The 16094-nt window shown below is 40.0% G+C and overlaps 1 long non-coding RNA gene across 1 annotated transcript in view; it reads right to left on the reverse strand.

Moving 5' to 3' along the window:
* The window catches only part of LOC140454692 (uncharacterized), a 138665-nt gene extending 123034 nt beyond the window's left edge, over positions 1-15631 (reverse strand). The window contains exon 1 of the long non-coding RNA XR_011952743.1: positions 15535-15631. This is a non-coding gene — a long non-coding RNA (uncharacterized lncRNA). The remainder of the gene's footprint in view (positions 1-15534) is intronic.
* Positions 15632-16094: the final 463 nt, after the last annotated feature.

Raw genomic sequence — 16094 nt, forward strand, 5'->3', positions numbered from 1 at the left:
TGTGAGGTGAAGACAGTGGCCAAGATGATATCAGACTACATGACACCCCAATTAATGTCCATTCTGAAATATTCATTCAACAGTCTGTAAGGCCAGTTACAAATCTTTCAAATTATTCAGTCTGCTCTGCTCTACATGTAATGTTTAAAAGATTTCTTATACTTAGTTCATATTTAGCAGAAAGGCATTATCACTTCAATAATGAGATGTTAAGATACTTTCATTATAGTTTGGAAATTCCTGATTACGTGTGAATCAGAAATGAATAGTCACAGTTCTCACAGAACTCCAGTATTTTGGGAGTTACATTAATTATATTTACAGTTCACCTTTCACCAATGTTGGAAGCTGCCTCAATAGGATTTGTATAAGTCTCAAGGCAGACATTCCCCTTTTAAAGGCAAACACAACAAAAAGGAAAGATTTTTTTTAGAGGAAATCTGAAGATCCGATGGCAGATCTTAAAGGCGAAGCATTAATTATATATCTCTCTGCCAATGCTGCCTAAGCTGTTTACTGTTTGCAGCTTTTTCTTACTTTTACTCTAACAATTAATTCTTTTTTTTTACCAATTATCAATATGAAACTGCTTGCTCTGAATTTAGCGAGGTTTGTTCTATTGTACTTTCAAAAATTGTCTCCCACCAACTTTGTAGTTAAATTATCATTCCTGGAACCATTTTAGGAATCTTCTCATCACCTTCTCAAGGAATCTCATGTTAAATGGTGGAAACTAAAACTGGATGCAGTACTCAAGTTGATGCATAACCAAAGCTTTATAGGGATTCAGCATGATTTCCTTCCTCTTGACGTCAATACTACTATTTATGAAGTTCAAGATCCCCATATAGTTTGCTAACAAGTCTCTCATTGTGACTGCCACCTTCAAAGATCTATGAACATGAACCCCCAGGAAGGATCCTCTCTCACTTTATGCTCTTTAAAATTGTGTTATTTGTCCCACATTCCTATTCCTTATTTCTTTGACCAAAATGCACTCTGGCTCCAGGTTTACTGACCTTTGAGGTGTTCAAGTTTCAAATACAATACAACACAAAAGGACAAAATTTGAAATCAGATGCACAATAGAAGGTCAGTGATTGGAGCTGACAACCTACCCACATTATGATCACTTTGGAGCCCATGTATTGGAAGGCCTGGGCCCCATTCAAATGTTGCTGTCAAGCCATGTTCAAAACAATTACTAAGGCAATTCATCTGTTACAAAGGTAATTTGATCATCTCCAATGTAAAAGTAACCAACAAATCAGAGCTTGTGGCAGGGAACAAGAGGGATCATTTTGTACAGATATGCTTTTATACTCACCTATTCTAGTAGCTCGTTTGCAATTGCAATGCCGCACATGAGTAGACTGCATGATTTGTACTTATAAAGTTTTATTCATGGGAAATTCAAGGATTTGACCCAACAACACTGAATCAACTGTGATATATTTCTGTGTCAGGAAGGATAAGTGGCTTGCAAGAGAACTATCAGTTGATGGTATTTTCAGTATCTGCCATCTTTGTTCTTCTAGATGGGAGTGGTCATGGGATTGGAAGGTGTTATCTACAGAGCTTAGATGAATATCTGCAGTGTATCTTGTAGATTGTGCACCCTGCTGCTGATGTGCACTGTTGGTGGAGGAAGTAGGCATTTGTGGACATGATACTAATCAAGCGGGCTGTCTTTTTCGAGATGGTTTCTAATTTCTTGAGTGTGATTAGAGCTAGAAGGCTGTGAATCGTTGAGTATGGATTAGAGTGGTGCTAGAAAAGCACAGCAGTTCAGGCAGCATCCGAGGAGAAGGGAAATCGACATTTTGGGCAAAAGCCCCATCGATTTCCCCTCTTTCCTGATGAAGGGCTTTTGCCTGAACCGTCGATTTCCCTGCTCCTCGGATGCTGCCTGAACTGCTGTGCTTTTCCAGCACCACTTTAATCCAGAATCTGGTTTCCAGCATCTGCAGTCATTGTTTTTACCTAATCGTTGAGTATGTTCAAGACAGAAATCTGGAGTCTCTGGAGCTTAATGAAATCCAAGGAATAGTGAAAAAAATGCCATAGAGTTAGATGGTCAGCCATGACCAACTTGAGCAGAAGGGCAAGTATGACAGGCCAAAATTCTGACTCCTGTTTTTAGTTCCTATTTTCCCATATACTCAATACAGTCACAAACAAGACTTTTGTCTTTATCATTAGGTTTTGCTGACTTTTTTTTGGAAAGCATGGAACGAAGTTGCAATTTTGCCTGAACTTTCTCATATTTAGGCAGATTTAATTTACAGCTTATTCTAACCTGTAAGCTTAAATCAGAAACAAAGTCTTATTTTCATGTTGGCCTTAAGATAGATTGGGTTTATCAGTTCAGAAATAGTTTGGATTTTATATTACATTAAATAAAAATAAGATATTAATTTAAAGCTGTAATCCCTATTTTCCTATTAATGTAGAAGAAGTGATTTCAGCAAAAGCTGCTTCATTCAGCTTTGATGATAAAACTGAGAAGGTGGTTATTAGGATGTTGGATATTAGATAGATTATCTGTATTTGAAGTTGATATGGCACTGGGATTGTATGACATTGTCACAATCACAGGTTAGAACCTTGAAGTATAATGGACATTTTAACGTGTAATTCCAAACTGTGTTATTTTGAAAGAGAGTTGATACAGTCAAAAAAAAAGCTGCAGATGCAAATTAAGTGTCTGTTTGGAGAAAAAGGCCTAAAGTTAGGCCTAAATCTACAAATTGAACTATAAAAAAACAATCTTCAGAAGAGGGTAGATGCAGGACAAAACTGATGGGACTGTGATCCCTTGTGACTACAAAGATGACAAGGGTCTGCAGATCCCCTGATGAACAGAAAACTATCCCATGTCAATTATGTCCAAAACTGCAGATACATTCTGTGGTTTTCCTTACAAAGAGTACAGATAGACAGACATTAAAAGCTAATTTCAAAAACTAGTTTATTGTTGGATGCTAGTCAGATTAAATGGTCTCACATGTGCCAGTAGGTTAAAGAGGTAATCAAACAGAGAATATTGGAGAAACACAGCAGGTCTGGCAGCATCTGTTAAGAGAAAATAGAGTTAATGTTTCAAGTACCGTGACCCTTTGTCAGTCAAAGGACCTGCTGCATTCCTCCAACACTGTTTCTGTTTCAGATTTCCAATATCTGCAGTTCTTTGTCTTTATTTGCCCATGTGTAGCAGTCTGGGTTCAAGTGATAACATGCTGTGAAGGTCACGGTTAAAGAACAATTCCTTGTCACCTCTGTGGTGCAGGTAAAGAGACTCTCACTCCAAGTGCAGCTAGCTAGCTAGTCAGCAAGATCAAAGAAAACAAGACAGTAAAAGAATTCTCTCTCTCACCTTGAATGCTGGAATTCAGCCACAACTAAAAGAAATTAATCAACCTGCAAAACTAAGAATTTTGAAATCAAGTGTTCAACTTTAAACCACAATACTACATAACCTCAACTGCAATGGCCACATCAGGCAAGTATTTGCTCTTTGCAAATAATTCAGAAATTAATTGCATGTCTGTTTTTAAAAATTATAACATTTTTGGATTCACCTCTGATTTAATCCACCACGTGTGTGTTGCATTATAATTCTTTAAACATTTACTAATTAATTGACTCACTGGTTCATTCAAGAAAGCTTGGTTACATTGACTTCTTCTAAAACATAAGCTCATTTGGCTCTGGGAGAAAGGTAAAGAAGAGATTTGTTTATAAATTGACCTTGTTGCTATCATCTGGGCAAGTGGGTGAATAAGGAAAGAAAGCCAATTCATTCCTCCTCGTGCAATTTGGAATGTACCATCTGGACCCAGAACAAATTAAGAAATCTCACGATGCCTGGGCATGACAAAATACATCCAAAGATACTGAAGAAATGTGGAGCAGAAGTGGAGGTACTGGCCATAATTTGTCAACCTTCCTTAGCCTCCAGAATGATACAAGAGGATTGAAGAATTGTAACTCAGATAAGGTTGTTGCTAAAGAAAAAAAGTAATGATAAGTCCAACAATTGCAGAGCAGGCAGTTTAGCTTCAGTGATGGGGTAACTTTGGAAAACAATAATTCAGAATAAAAATAATCGTCACATGGACGAATATGTATTCATTAAGGAGAACCAGCAATGATTTATAAAGAAATAAAATCATTTTTAGCTAACATGCTGTAGTTCTTTCTTTGAAGAGAAAGTTAATGAAAATAATATTATCGATGTGGTGTACATAAGTGTGTAAAGACCACATGATACAACACAGCACGTACATTTGAGCAAAGTTAGAGTTCATGGAATAAAAGGTTCAGTGATGAGAAACTAAAAATGATTAATTAATTTTTTTGGCTAGGAGCAGGTTTGTAAAGGAGTTCCTTAAGGTTAGATATTGTGACCCTTGCTTTTCGCAATATATATTACTAATCAAGACCTTGGTGGGCAGTGGACAGTTCCAAAGTTTATAACTGAGACAAAACCTGAAAGCATCATAAACTGCAATGAGGGCAGTGTTTAACTTCAAAAAGAAATTGAAGAGTTGCCAGTATGGCCAGATAAATGGCAGAAGAACATAGATTCATTGAGGTCCACAGCACAGAAAAAGGCCTTTCACCCCTTGAGTCTTGAACCAGTCAAAAACAACCACCTACAATTCTATTCTATTCTATTCTATACTATTATAACTATTTTCCAGCACTGGGCTTTAGCCTCATATGCACTGGTATTTACATTCAATACAAGAAAGTGTGAGGTGATACATTTTGATAGAAAGAACAAGGAGAGACTGTATAAAGGGCTTGCAGGACGAGAGAGAACTGGATGTGTATGTTTGTAATTCAGTAAAGTTGGCAGGAGAGGTGGAGAACACAATTAATAAAGTTACAGAATCACAGGTTTAATCAACAGAGGCATACAGTACAGAAGCAAGGAGGTTATGCTGAACTTCGATAAGACACTGGTTAGACCTTAGCTGGAAGACTACGTATAGGTTTGAATGCCACACATCAAGGAGAATGAATCAGAGAGAGGTGGAGAACAGATTTATAAGAATGATTCCAGTGAAGAGAAGTTTTAGTAATAAAGATAGACTGGAGAAGTTAGGACTGTTTTTCTTGGAACGAAGAAGGTGAAGAGGAGATTTGATATGTTTTCAAAATCATAAGGTGTCAGGATGGAGTAATTAAGGAGAAACTGTTCTCACTCATACAGGGAGTGAGAAAGACAGTCCTCAGATTGAAAGTAGCTGACAAATGAAACAAATGCTATATGAGGAAACCCTTTTTACACAGTATGTAGCTAGGTTCTGAATCACACTACCTGGAAAAGTATGGTCGCATCAGGTTCAGTTGAAGCATTCAAGAGAGCATTAAAGTATTTGAAATAGACCAACATGCTTGAATATGGGAAAATGGCATGAGAATGGCACAAAGCCATAATTCCCATTTGGAGATCTGGTGCAGATGTGATGGGCTGAATGGACTCCTTCTACACTGTGACATTCTGTGATTCCTGATAACATATTTTGTCCAGTAGTAGTGTTCAAGATCTGAGAATGAAGTTTAAATGCAATTGACCTGAAGACAGCATGGTCAATTGCCAGTATAACCAACGTATGTCCAGTTTTTCTTGCTATTTAGCAATAATGTTAGTCATGATATTAATTTTTTTTTATTTTTGCTGATGTTGAAACAGTTAACTTTCTTGACTGAGGCAGCTGCTGTTAACAACCTGCTATTCTTTAGTAGGAAGAATCGGTATGGTAACAGAAAATAAAAAGAATTTAAAACTATTCAACTCACTCAATGTGTGAAATTACTTGGTATTAGTATTAACTAATCAGTTGGAGATACTTCGTGATGGTAATATAGAAAATAGGCTCATTTGAATACTTGAACATATTAACACAATTTCAAGGCTTTTATATATCAATACAGATTATCGATCATCAGTTCCAAAGGAAAATTACAGCTCATGGTTTCTTCTTCTCCCGTTGAAAACTGAACACTATCTTTTCTCAGGAGGACAAAATTTAGACTAACAACTTTGGTACAAAGTTGAGGGGCAGTAGCACTTCTGAAGGTGCAGTCTTTCTGTCGAGATGTTAAACTGTACTCTGTCTGCCCTTTCAGTTGGATGTAAGAGATCCAACTGGATTCTTTGAAGAAGAATAGAATAGTTCCTGGTCCATCTTACTCTTTCAACCAGTGCAAAAAATCTGGCTTTTAATTATTGGTATTTGAAGTGCCATCACAAACTGACTGTGGGTTTCCTACATTAAACAGTAACCACACTTCCAGACCCTTCTATTGATTGCAAAGCATTTTGTAATGTTCTCCTTGAGGTCATGGAAGAGACTACATAAATAAAAGCTTTCTTTCTGTCACAAACAGTTAGAGTCACACAGATGTACAACATGGAAACAGACCTTCAGTCCAACCCATCCATGCCGACCAGATATCCCAACCCAATCTAGTCCCACCTGCCAGCACCCGGCCCATATCCCTCCAAACCCTTCCGATTCATATACCCATCCAAATGCCTCTTAAATGTTGCAATTATACCAGCCTCCACCACATCCTCTGGCAGCTCATTCCATACACGTATCACCCACTGCGTGAAAAAGTTGCCCCTTAGGTCTCTTTTATATCTTTCCCCTCTCACTCTAAACCCAAGCCCTCTAGTTATGGACTCCCTGACCCCAGGGAAAAGACTTTGTCTATTTATCCTATCCATGCCCCTCATAATTTTGTAAACCTCTATAAGGTCACCCCTCAGCCTCCGATGCTCCAGGGAAAACAGCCCCAGCCTGTTCAGCCTCTCCCTGTAGCTCAGATCCTCCAACCCTGGCAACATCCTTGTAAATCTTTTCTGAACCATTTTAAGTTTCACAACATCTTTCCAATAGGAAGGAGACCAGAATTGCATGCAATATTCCAACAGTGGCCTAACCAATGTCCTCTACAGCTGCAACATGACCTCCCAACTTCTGTACTCAATACTCTGACCAATAAAGGAAAGCATACCAAACGCCTTCTTCACTATCCTATCTACCTGCGACTCCACTTTCAAGGAGATATGAACCTGCATTCCAAGGTCTCTTTATTCAGCAACACTCCCTAGGACCTTACCATTAAGTGTATAAGTCCTGCTAAGACTTGCTTTCCCAAAATGCAGCACCTCGCATTTATCTGAATTAAACTCCATCTGACACTTCTCAGACCACTGGCCCTTCTGGTCCAGATCCTGTTGTAATCTGAGGTAACCCTCTTTGTTGTCCACTACACCTCCAATTTTGATGTCATCTGCAAACTTACTAACTGTACCTCTTATGCTCGCGTCCAAATCATTTATGTAAATGACAAAAAGTAGAGGGCCCAGCACCGATCCTTGTGGCACTCCACTGGTCACAGGCCTCCAGTCTGAAAAACAACCCTCCACCACCACCACCCTCTATCTTCTACCTTTGAGCCAGTTCTGCATCCAAATGGCTCGTTCTCCCTGTCTTCCATGAGATCTAACCTTGCTAATCAGTCTCCCATGGGGAACCTTGTCGAACACCTTACTATAGTCCATATTGGTCACATGTGCTGCTCTGCCCTCATCAATCTTCTTTGTTACTTCTTCAAAAAACTCAATCAAGTTTGTGAGACATGACTTTCCACGCACAAAGCCATGTTGACTATCCCTAATCAGTCCTTGCCTTTCCAAATACATCTACATCCTGCCCCTCAGGATTCCCTCCAACAACTTGCCCACCACTAAGGTCAGGCTCACCGGTCTATAGTTCCCTGGCTTGTCTTTCCCGCCCTTCTTAAACAGTGGCACCACGTTTGCTAACCTCCAATTGATTAATAAAGAACAAGGAAATGACCTTAATAATCCAATTGCTGGGTGTGCTGCAGCACTTCAGTATTGCACTGCTGTGTCATCTTATTTTATGCCCTCAAAAGTTTATTGTGGGCTTTGCAACATAACCCTCTAACATACAGGAGGAATGCTATAATTGAGTGAAGCCAACACTATGTTTAAGCCACACAAAGGTTTATCTTAATTAGATTAGATTCCCTACAGTGTGGGAACAGGCCCTTCAGCCCAACCAGTCCACACCGACCCTCCGAAGAGTAACCCACCCAGACCCATTTCCCTCTGATTAATGTACCTAACACTATGGACAATTTAGCATGGCTAATTCACCTGACCTGCACATCTTTGGACTGTGGGAGGAAACCGGAGCACCCGGAGGAAATCCACGCAAACACAGGGAGAACATGCAAACTCCACACTGACAGTCACCTGAGGCTGTAATTGAACCCGGGTCCCTGGCGCTGTGAGGCAGTAGTGCTAACCACTGAGCCATCGTGCCACAGATCACACTGACCTTCCTCCAACTACCCTCGCCACAACTCCCTGACTACCCTCAAACTCAACACCTTACCACTCGCTATCCTCCCCTACTGCCACTCTCCCCTACTGTCACTCTATCTACTTAGAACAGCAGTCGCCTACCTTCCCTCCCAGTTGCTTATTCAGCCAGTCACTCATTCACTAATGTTTAAACTCAAACTTTAAATGTAGCATACAGCACATAGTGCATGAGGGGTTCATTCTGTCCTCTTGCCCCCACTTTCCTTCAGCTCTCCAATGCGATCAGGCTCAGAAGACCCATCTAGAAATATGGAGCATCATTGAATCAAGAGATAGTTCGAGCTGAGGAGCAACCTGATCATGATTCCTTGGTAGATCCGAGCCTAAATAGCAACAATCATTGCTCTTCAGAAGTGATTCACATCGTAAATCTCTTGTATACAAACTATACAAATATAAATCTTAATATATTTTGATTGAATTATACTTTTTAAAAGGGCAGTTTATTTGGTAATTTTTATCACCCACTGTTTGCCTTGAGAGACAACCTTCCTACCTGGAGTACTCAGTTCTTGCAAACTGATATTACCAGAAACATTGTGCACAGCACAAACTTGTATCACAGCAATTAGAAATAGTCTCTAATTCCCCAGAGAACAGTAATCGCACATCCTGATAGGAATTCTAAACAGAATGTTTGCAGCTTACAGGAATGTTTCATCTCTCAGTAATAGTTCCATGTTCTGGTATCTTGTGTTAATTTGAATTCAGGAATCTTCATTACACGCCATTCATTTATTCGTTGTCAACTTGTCCTGACATGGAGAGAACACCAATCTTCAAGCACAGAGGGAAAAGCAATCCAGTGTTTATAGTCATCACATCTCAGTCCCTGAAGTTTGGTGCCAATGACTCATTACTGCTTATAAAATATTTGAAGGATGCATTTTGTTTGGGGTCTAAAATAGTTAATTAACAACAAATACCTTGAAGTGATTTCAAACATCACTCAGGTTAAATTTTGTTATCACCGAATTGAGCAAAGATAGAGCCATTGCCTTCCTTTAATCTTGACATGACAATGAAAAATACTGTGTGAACAGTCCTTGTTTGACTTGAAAGCCATAGGTCAGAAACAGAACCATTTAACTTGTTCAGGATGCCAGATATGGGTAAGTTAGAGGAACAAGAATTAAAGGTGGGCATCAACAGGAATGACTACAAGAAGCCACCAAAGTTTTTATGCCCTGAAGCGTGGATAATTTTACTGTCATGGAGACTTGGAACATGAGTTGCATTACTCTTTTGACATGCTCCTTGGGTGGTTCTCCTCTTCTGCTGTATGCTCCTGGCTTTTGATGGAGTCTGATTATTTAACTAGTTCCCACCCAATATACAGATTGTAAGAATGACAAGAATGAGTCCTTGCAACAGTATTTCCTCCTGATGTCATAAATTGGGGTATCACCATTGCACACACACACATATATATTTATATGCTCATAAATTGTGCTAAGGTATGTATAGCACTGTTATAGGATATACAGACATGTGCTATAGTACTTGTCTTCTTAGTGCATAGATACCTTTAGATTAATATTATAGATATGGTGGAATGTTATTCTCAGAGGTATTTATGTACTTCTACTTTTAAGTACTTTTACCAATATATTCTTCATACTTTACAGATTAGTTCCAACTGCATTAATCTCCATTCATGTTGCTATGCTGCCAATGCATTAACCTTTTGTAATTTAACATGACCAAGGTTTTATTTCTGTTGTCCTCCACTGACTAATGTGTCTGAATAAAAGAGTTGATTCTGCATTCTGGCTCTCGCTGTGGGGAGTAGGTCTAGCCTGGATCATATCTCAGGAGCACAGGGGTCATGATGTTACATCCATCAATTTTAGTAGATGGAAAATCAGGGTGTTGTATGTCTGCAACTTTCTAAGATGCATGCCCCATGACTACTGTTCCCCACTGTTAGCATAGACAGTCGAATTACTGCAGTGATTGCTTTGTGTTATCTGAAAAACTCATACATCTATCTAATTTAAAATAATGTGAAAGATTTCTGGGGGTGATTCTATAACATCAAGAAGCAGATGTTAGCAGTCTCAGTGTTCAACACAAACTCTGTGAGGGGTCAATATTTTTGAAAATATGTAAATCTTTCCTTATACCAGTCCATGCTTAGCTGTTGCCATTTTATTCACCAATATAAAGTGCTTTCCACACTCTCTCTCCTGACTTCCAGCTATCTAATTGCTGTGTAAGTAGTTGATTTTTAGCTTATACTTGCTATACAGTTAAGTGCGTGCTGATTATGATGGTTTTATTTCCACCTCTGTCCCTTTACATTGGAGCAATATCTTATCTACCTTGATAATTAGAAGATATACCTCTTTATGCCTTTTTGCTGAACTACAACATAGAAATTTTAAATTACACTACAGATGTAAAATAATGTGCCCGGTTTTGCTTGGTTGCTTCTGTAAGTCTCTGTATGCTTTATGAATGAATCAATTGGTTCTTTGTATTGAGGACACATAAAAACATATGTGGTGGTGTGACTAATACACCAAATTTAATAGTAAGCCGAGAAACTATGAAGATTAACAAGAATAAAATGCTTAGCTTCTCCAATGGAGCTTTTTAAAGATTAAAAAAGATGAGTTGGCCTGTTACATCTGGCATTGAGAGAAATAGATTTAGAGCATTATTATTAACAGTTTAAATTCTGAGGAAGTCATACATTGGTTTACTCATATATATTCACTTAGACTTCAGAAACTCTATTTAAACTTGAATTTGTTGGTTTATTTCATAATAAGATGTTGAATTTAATATTCAGATTCAATTGGCGCATAGGAACTAATGTTTATACCAACTAAAACAATAACTGAATGTGATGTAAATTTTGATAAATTTCACATAATTATGGTATTGTTAATGTGATCCCTATGCAGACCAAATGGGGGGACCTTCCCAGCTCATATGCTCTGCACACCAGCCCCATAAGGCACGGTGAGCCTGTTAACTTAATTATATGGTGCCGCCGACATTTAGTATGTAATGTGTTAAGAGTGCCGGGAATGCATAAGCAAGCTACAGGTCAGGGGTTACTGGCTGACTGCCTGAGTATCCCAGAATATTGAGGGAAGGGGAGAGGGATTGAGGCAGCCAGAGGAAATATTATTTCTTAGTAATTTTCCTTTCAGTATCCATTCCATACATGCATTTCGTGTTATGGGAGAGTGAGTTTAATTTGTCTGCAGGGCTATAATAGGCTTTGCACATAGTTTTGTTTTATTCTTCCATGGGTTGTGAACATTACTAGCAAGGCCTGAAGTCTTTGCCTGTCCCTCATTACCCTTAAACTGAGTGGTTTGTTTCACTATTGCAGAGAGCAGTTAAGAGTCAGCCATAGTGCCACAGGTCTGGAGTCATGTGTAGGCCAACTGGGAAAGTATGGAAAGTTTATTTCACTATAGAACATAATTGAGGCCATAACTGGAGTATTGTGTGCAGTTCTGGTCACCACATTAAAGGAAGGATGTAATTGCTCTAGAGAGAGTGCAGAGAAGATTTACTAGAATGTTGCCAGGGCTTGAGAACTGCAGCTACAAGGAGAGATTGGAGTAGTTGGGATTGTTTTCCTTGGAACAGAAAAGGCTAAGGGGTGACGTGATTGAGATATACAACATTATGAGTGGACAGGAGGAACCTGTTTCCCTTGGCAGAGAGTTTAAAAACACTGGGCATAGGTTCAAGCTAAGACACAGAATGAATAGAGGGGACATGAGAAAAACATTTTTACGCAGAAGATGGTGGGTGCCTGAGTTGATGGTGGAGGCAGAGATTCTAAATTCTTTTAAAGTGTACCTGGATATGTATCTTAAGAACTGTAAGCTGCAGGGCTATGGGTTGTGTGCAGGATGATGGGATTAGAAAGGACATCTGGGGGTCTTTGGGTTGGCAAGAACAAGATGGGCTGAATAGCCGTCTTTTGGGCTATATCATTTCTGTGGTTATATGGTTCTATGGTTTGAAGTGAACTAGAATAAAATTCTTTTACAATTGATGATGTCCGTCATGATCACCATTGCTGACACAAGCAATATATTTCAGTTTTGTGGGATTTGAACCCATATCCACAGAGCATTAGCCTGGGCTTCTTGATGACCAGGAGGTTCTTCAGGGTAGTGTCATCAATCAACTTCCCTCCATCATAAGGTCAGAAGTGGGGATGTTCACTGATTATTGCACAACATTGAGTAACATTCACAACTCTTCAGATTCTTACTTATTTGGTGTCCAAATGCAGCAAGACCTGAACATCCAGACTTGGACTGGTAAATGGTAAGCAACATTCACACCACACATGTGGCACCTTGTCCCAAAAGAATACTTAACTTTACCCTTGACATGAAATGGCATTCCACCACTGCATTCCCCACTATTAACATTGTGGGTGTTAACATTGACCAGGAACTGAACTGGGCAGGCTATATCAATATGGTGATTACAAGAGCAGGTCTACGGCTATGGAATCTATGGGAATTAGCACATGTCCTGTTTCTCCAGTGCATGGCCGGCATCTACAAGACACAATTCGTGAGTATGATGGAATAATACAGCAGCCCAGCCCCGAATGGATGAGTGCAGCTTCAACAATGCTCAAGAAGTTTGATACCCTTCAGGGAAAAGCAGCCCACTTTGGGCACCCCCATCCATCACCTTTAAAATTCAGTCGCCTCACCACTGATATAGAGTGGCAGCAATATGTGTTCTGAAACTACATGTCTGTTGCTTCATTGTTGCTAAATAATCTTTTAATCTTCCTAGCAGCACTTTGGATACCCTACAACCTAAGGACCACAACAGTTGAAGAAGGCAGTTCACCACTGCCTTTTCCAGGACAATAGCCGTAGCTAGACACACCCACATCCCATGAATGAATAAAGTGACATTACCGCTATGTCAAGATCTACCCTTAACAGTCTTCCAGAATGACATGCTGTGGGCAGCCAGGGTGCATTGTAAATACATTCTCCATAATGGGGATCAGGGACTTCACTAATATCGAAGCTGGCAGCTGCATTATTGTACCCTGTGAGTTTAAGTTAGTTTGTCCCTGTTAATTACAAACCTGCTTTGCAGATTGACAAGAGTCATAGAGTCATAGAGATGTACAGCATGGAAACAGACCCTTCGGTCCAACCCGTCCATGCGGACCAGATATCCCAACCCAATGTAGTCCCACCTGCCAGCACCCAGCCCATATCCCTCCTAACCCATCCTGTTCATATACCCATCCAAATGCCTTTTAAATGTTGCAATTTTTGTACCAGCCTCCACCACTTCCTCTGGCAGTTCATTCCATATATGTACCACCCTCTGCATGAAAATGTTGCCCCTTAGGTCTCTTTTCTATCTTTCCCCTCTCACCCTAAACCTATGCCCTCTAGTTCTGAACTCCCCCACCCCAGGGAAAAAACTTTGCCAGTTTATCCTATCCATGCCCCTCATGATTTTGTAAACCTCTATAAGGTCACCTCTCAGCCTCCGACGCTCCAGGGAAAACAGCCCCAGCCTGTTCAGCCTCTCCCTATAGCTCAAATCCTCCAACCCTGGCAACATCCTTATAAATCTTTTCTGAACCCTTTCAAGTTTCACAACATCTTTCCGATAGGAAGGAGACCAGAATTGCACACAATATTCCAACAATGGCCTAACCAAAGTCCTGTACAGTGGCAACATGACCTCCCAACTCTTGTATTCAATACTCTGACCAATAAAGGAAAGCATACCAAACACCTTCTTCACTATCCTATCTATCCGCGACACCACTTTCAAGGAGCTATGAACCTGCTTGTCCTTGGCCAACAGCTGATATGCTGTACATGAGACCACAAGAAAATTGCATCTTGAACTCTCATGGGTGTTGTTGATGTTTAGTCAGAAGGATAGGTATTTTCTTTCTTTTGGTTCATGGGATGTGGATGTAATACTTTGGGCCAGCAATTGTCACCTAAACAAGTGTTGCTTAATCTGAGTGACTTACTACAGCCATTTCAGATGATAAAGATGTAGATCTGGAGTCACATGTAGGTCAGATCAATTAACCATGACTATGACAACAGATCCTGAACAAATTGTAGGTGTTTTTTTTAATGACAGTAGTTACATGGTTGCTGATAGGCTAGATTTTTTTAAAATTCCAGATTTTCACTAATTCAAGTTCCACCACGGTGGGAGTTGAATCCATGAACCCTGGACTTTAGCCTGGGTCATCTGGATTGTTAATCCAGTGACAATCCAGCTGTGCTACTATCTCCCACATCCTAAATAGAGACATGCACGGGAATTCCTCGAGGCCTAGCATTCAAACTGGGACTCCATCAAGAAACACGTCGGTTGGGCCCCATTTACTAACTTCTGAGAAAAAGAACCAGAAATGATATCACCCTCCTTAAGAGACCAAGACACATAAATAGAAAGTGGGACAGAACACCAGCGCTTCACCGGAGACTCACAGATGATGTCACCGAACATGGTGGCGAAACGTCCGAAAACGAACCTTCTAGCTCAGTGAGCCAACTTACAACCTGGTCCACAACCTGAGCTACAAATCATCTAAAAAATTGCAACCTGAACCTCTCATCACGTCCCACTGGTAGGCATAACATTTGCAACTAGGACATTGGGAAGCTCTTTATTGCACAAAAGATAGAGGAAATCTGGGATTTTTTCCCTTAAAAAGCTGATGAAATTTGGTCAGTTGAAAATTTCAACACTGATAATAGTAGATTTTTCTTAAGCAGGAATATTAATTGATAATTGGCCCAAGTAAAATAACTGGAGTCAAAATGTTGATCAGAATCTGTATTTAAATAGGAAGAACTTGTAACCACCCCTCTCCCCAATCTCCCCTACTCCTTGGTCCCATCTCTTCTGGAATGGACTGTCAGGCAAGGGGTTATAAAATAAAGGGGATGGTGAGGGGTACAGTACCTGTTGCCTTTCTATCTTCATTGGTATTTCACCAGGCCTGGCCCATGGATAAACAGGCTAGCCTGACTTTGGGTTAATAGAATCCCTTAAGTGGCCAATAGTAATTGGAGGAAAGTTCTCCAAAGTTGAAGTCATACCTGGCACAAAAGAAATTAGTTGTAGTGGTTGTGGATGGTCAGTCATCTCAGCTCCAGGACATCTCTGCAGGTCCTCAGGTCCAACTATCTTCAGCTGCTTCATCAAATGCATTCCCTCCAACCTAAGGTCAGAAGTGAGGATTAGGAGTTTTGAAAAGATTTGTAGCTCAGCTTGAGGCTCTGGATGTAGGTTTGCTCACTGAGCTGGAAGGTTCCTTTTCATACATTTCATCAGCATAGTAGGTAACGATATCAGTGAGCCTCTGAATGAAGCCAATAGCTTCAGCCGGACGCTCACTGATGATGTTACCTAGTACGGTGATGAAACGTCTGCAAATGAAGCGAGCAAACTAACATCCAGAGAAGTGGGAATGTTCATTGGACAATCATCAATGTTCAGTATCCTTCACTGCTTCTTGGACACTAAAACAGTCCATGTCAAAATGCAGCAGGGTGTACATTACTATGAGGCTTTAGCCTATAAATAACATTTGCACCACACAAGTATCAGCCAATAAACGTTAGCGAAGAGGGAAAATCTAGCCACCATTTGCTGACAT

Source organism: Chiloscyllium punctatum, chromosome 3 (assembly GCF_047496795.1).
Source record: "Chiloscyllium punctatum isolate Juve2018m chromosome 3, sChiPun1.3, whole genome shotgun sequence".
Taxonomy (NCBI): domain Eukaryota; kingdom Metazoa; phylum Chordata; class Chondrichthyes; order Orectolobiformes; family Hemiscylliidae; genus Chiloscyllium; species Chiloscyllium punctatum.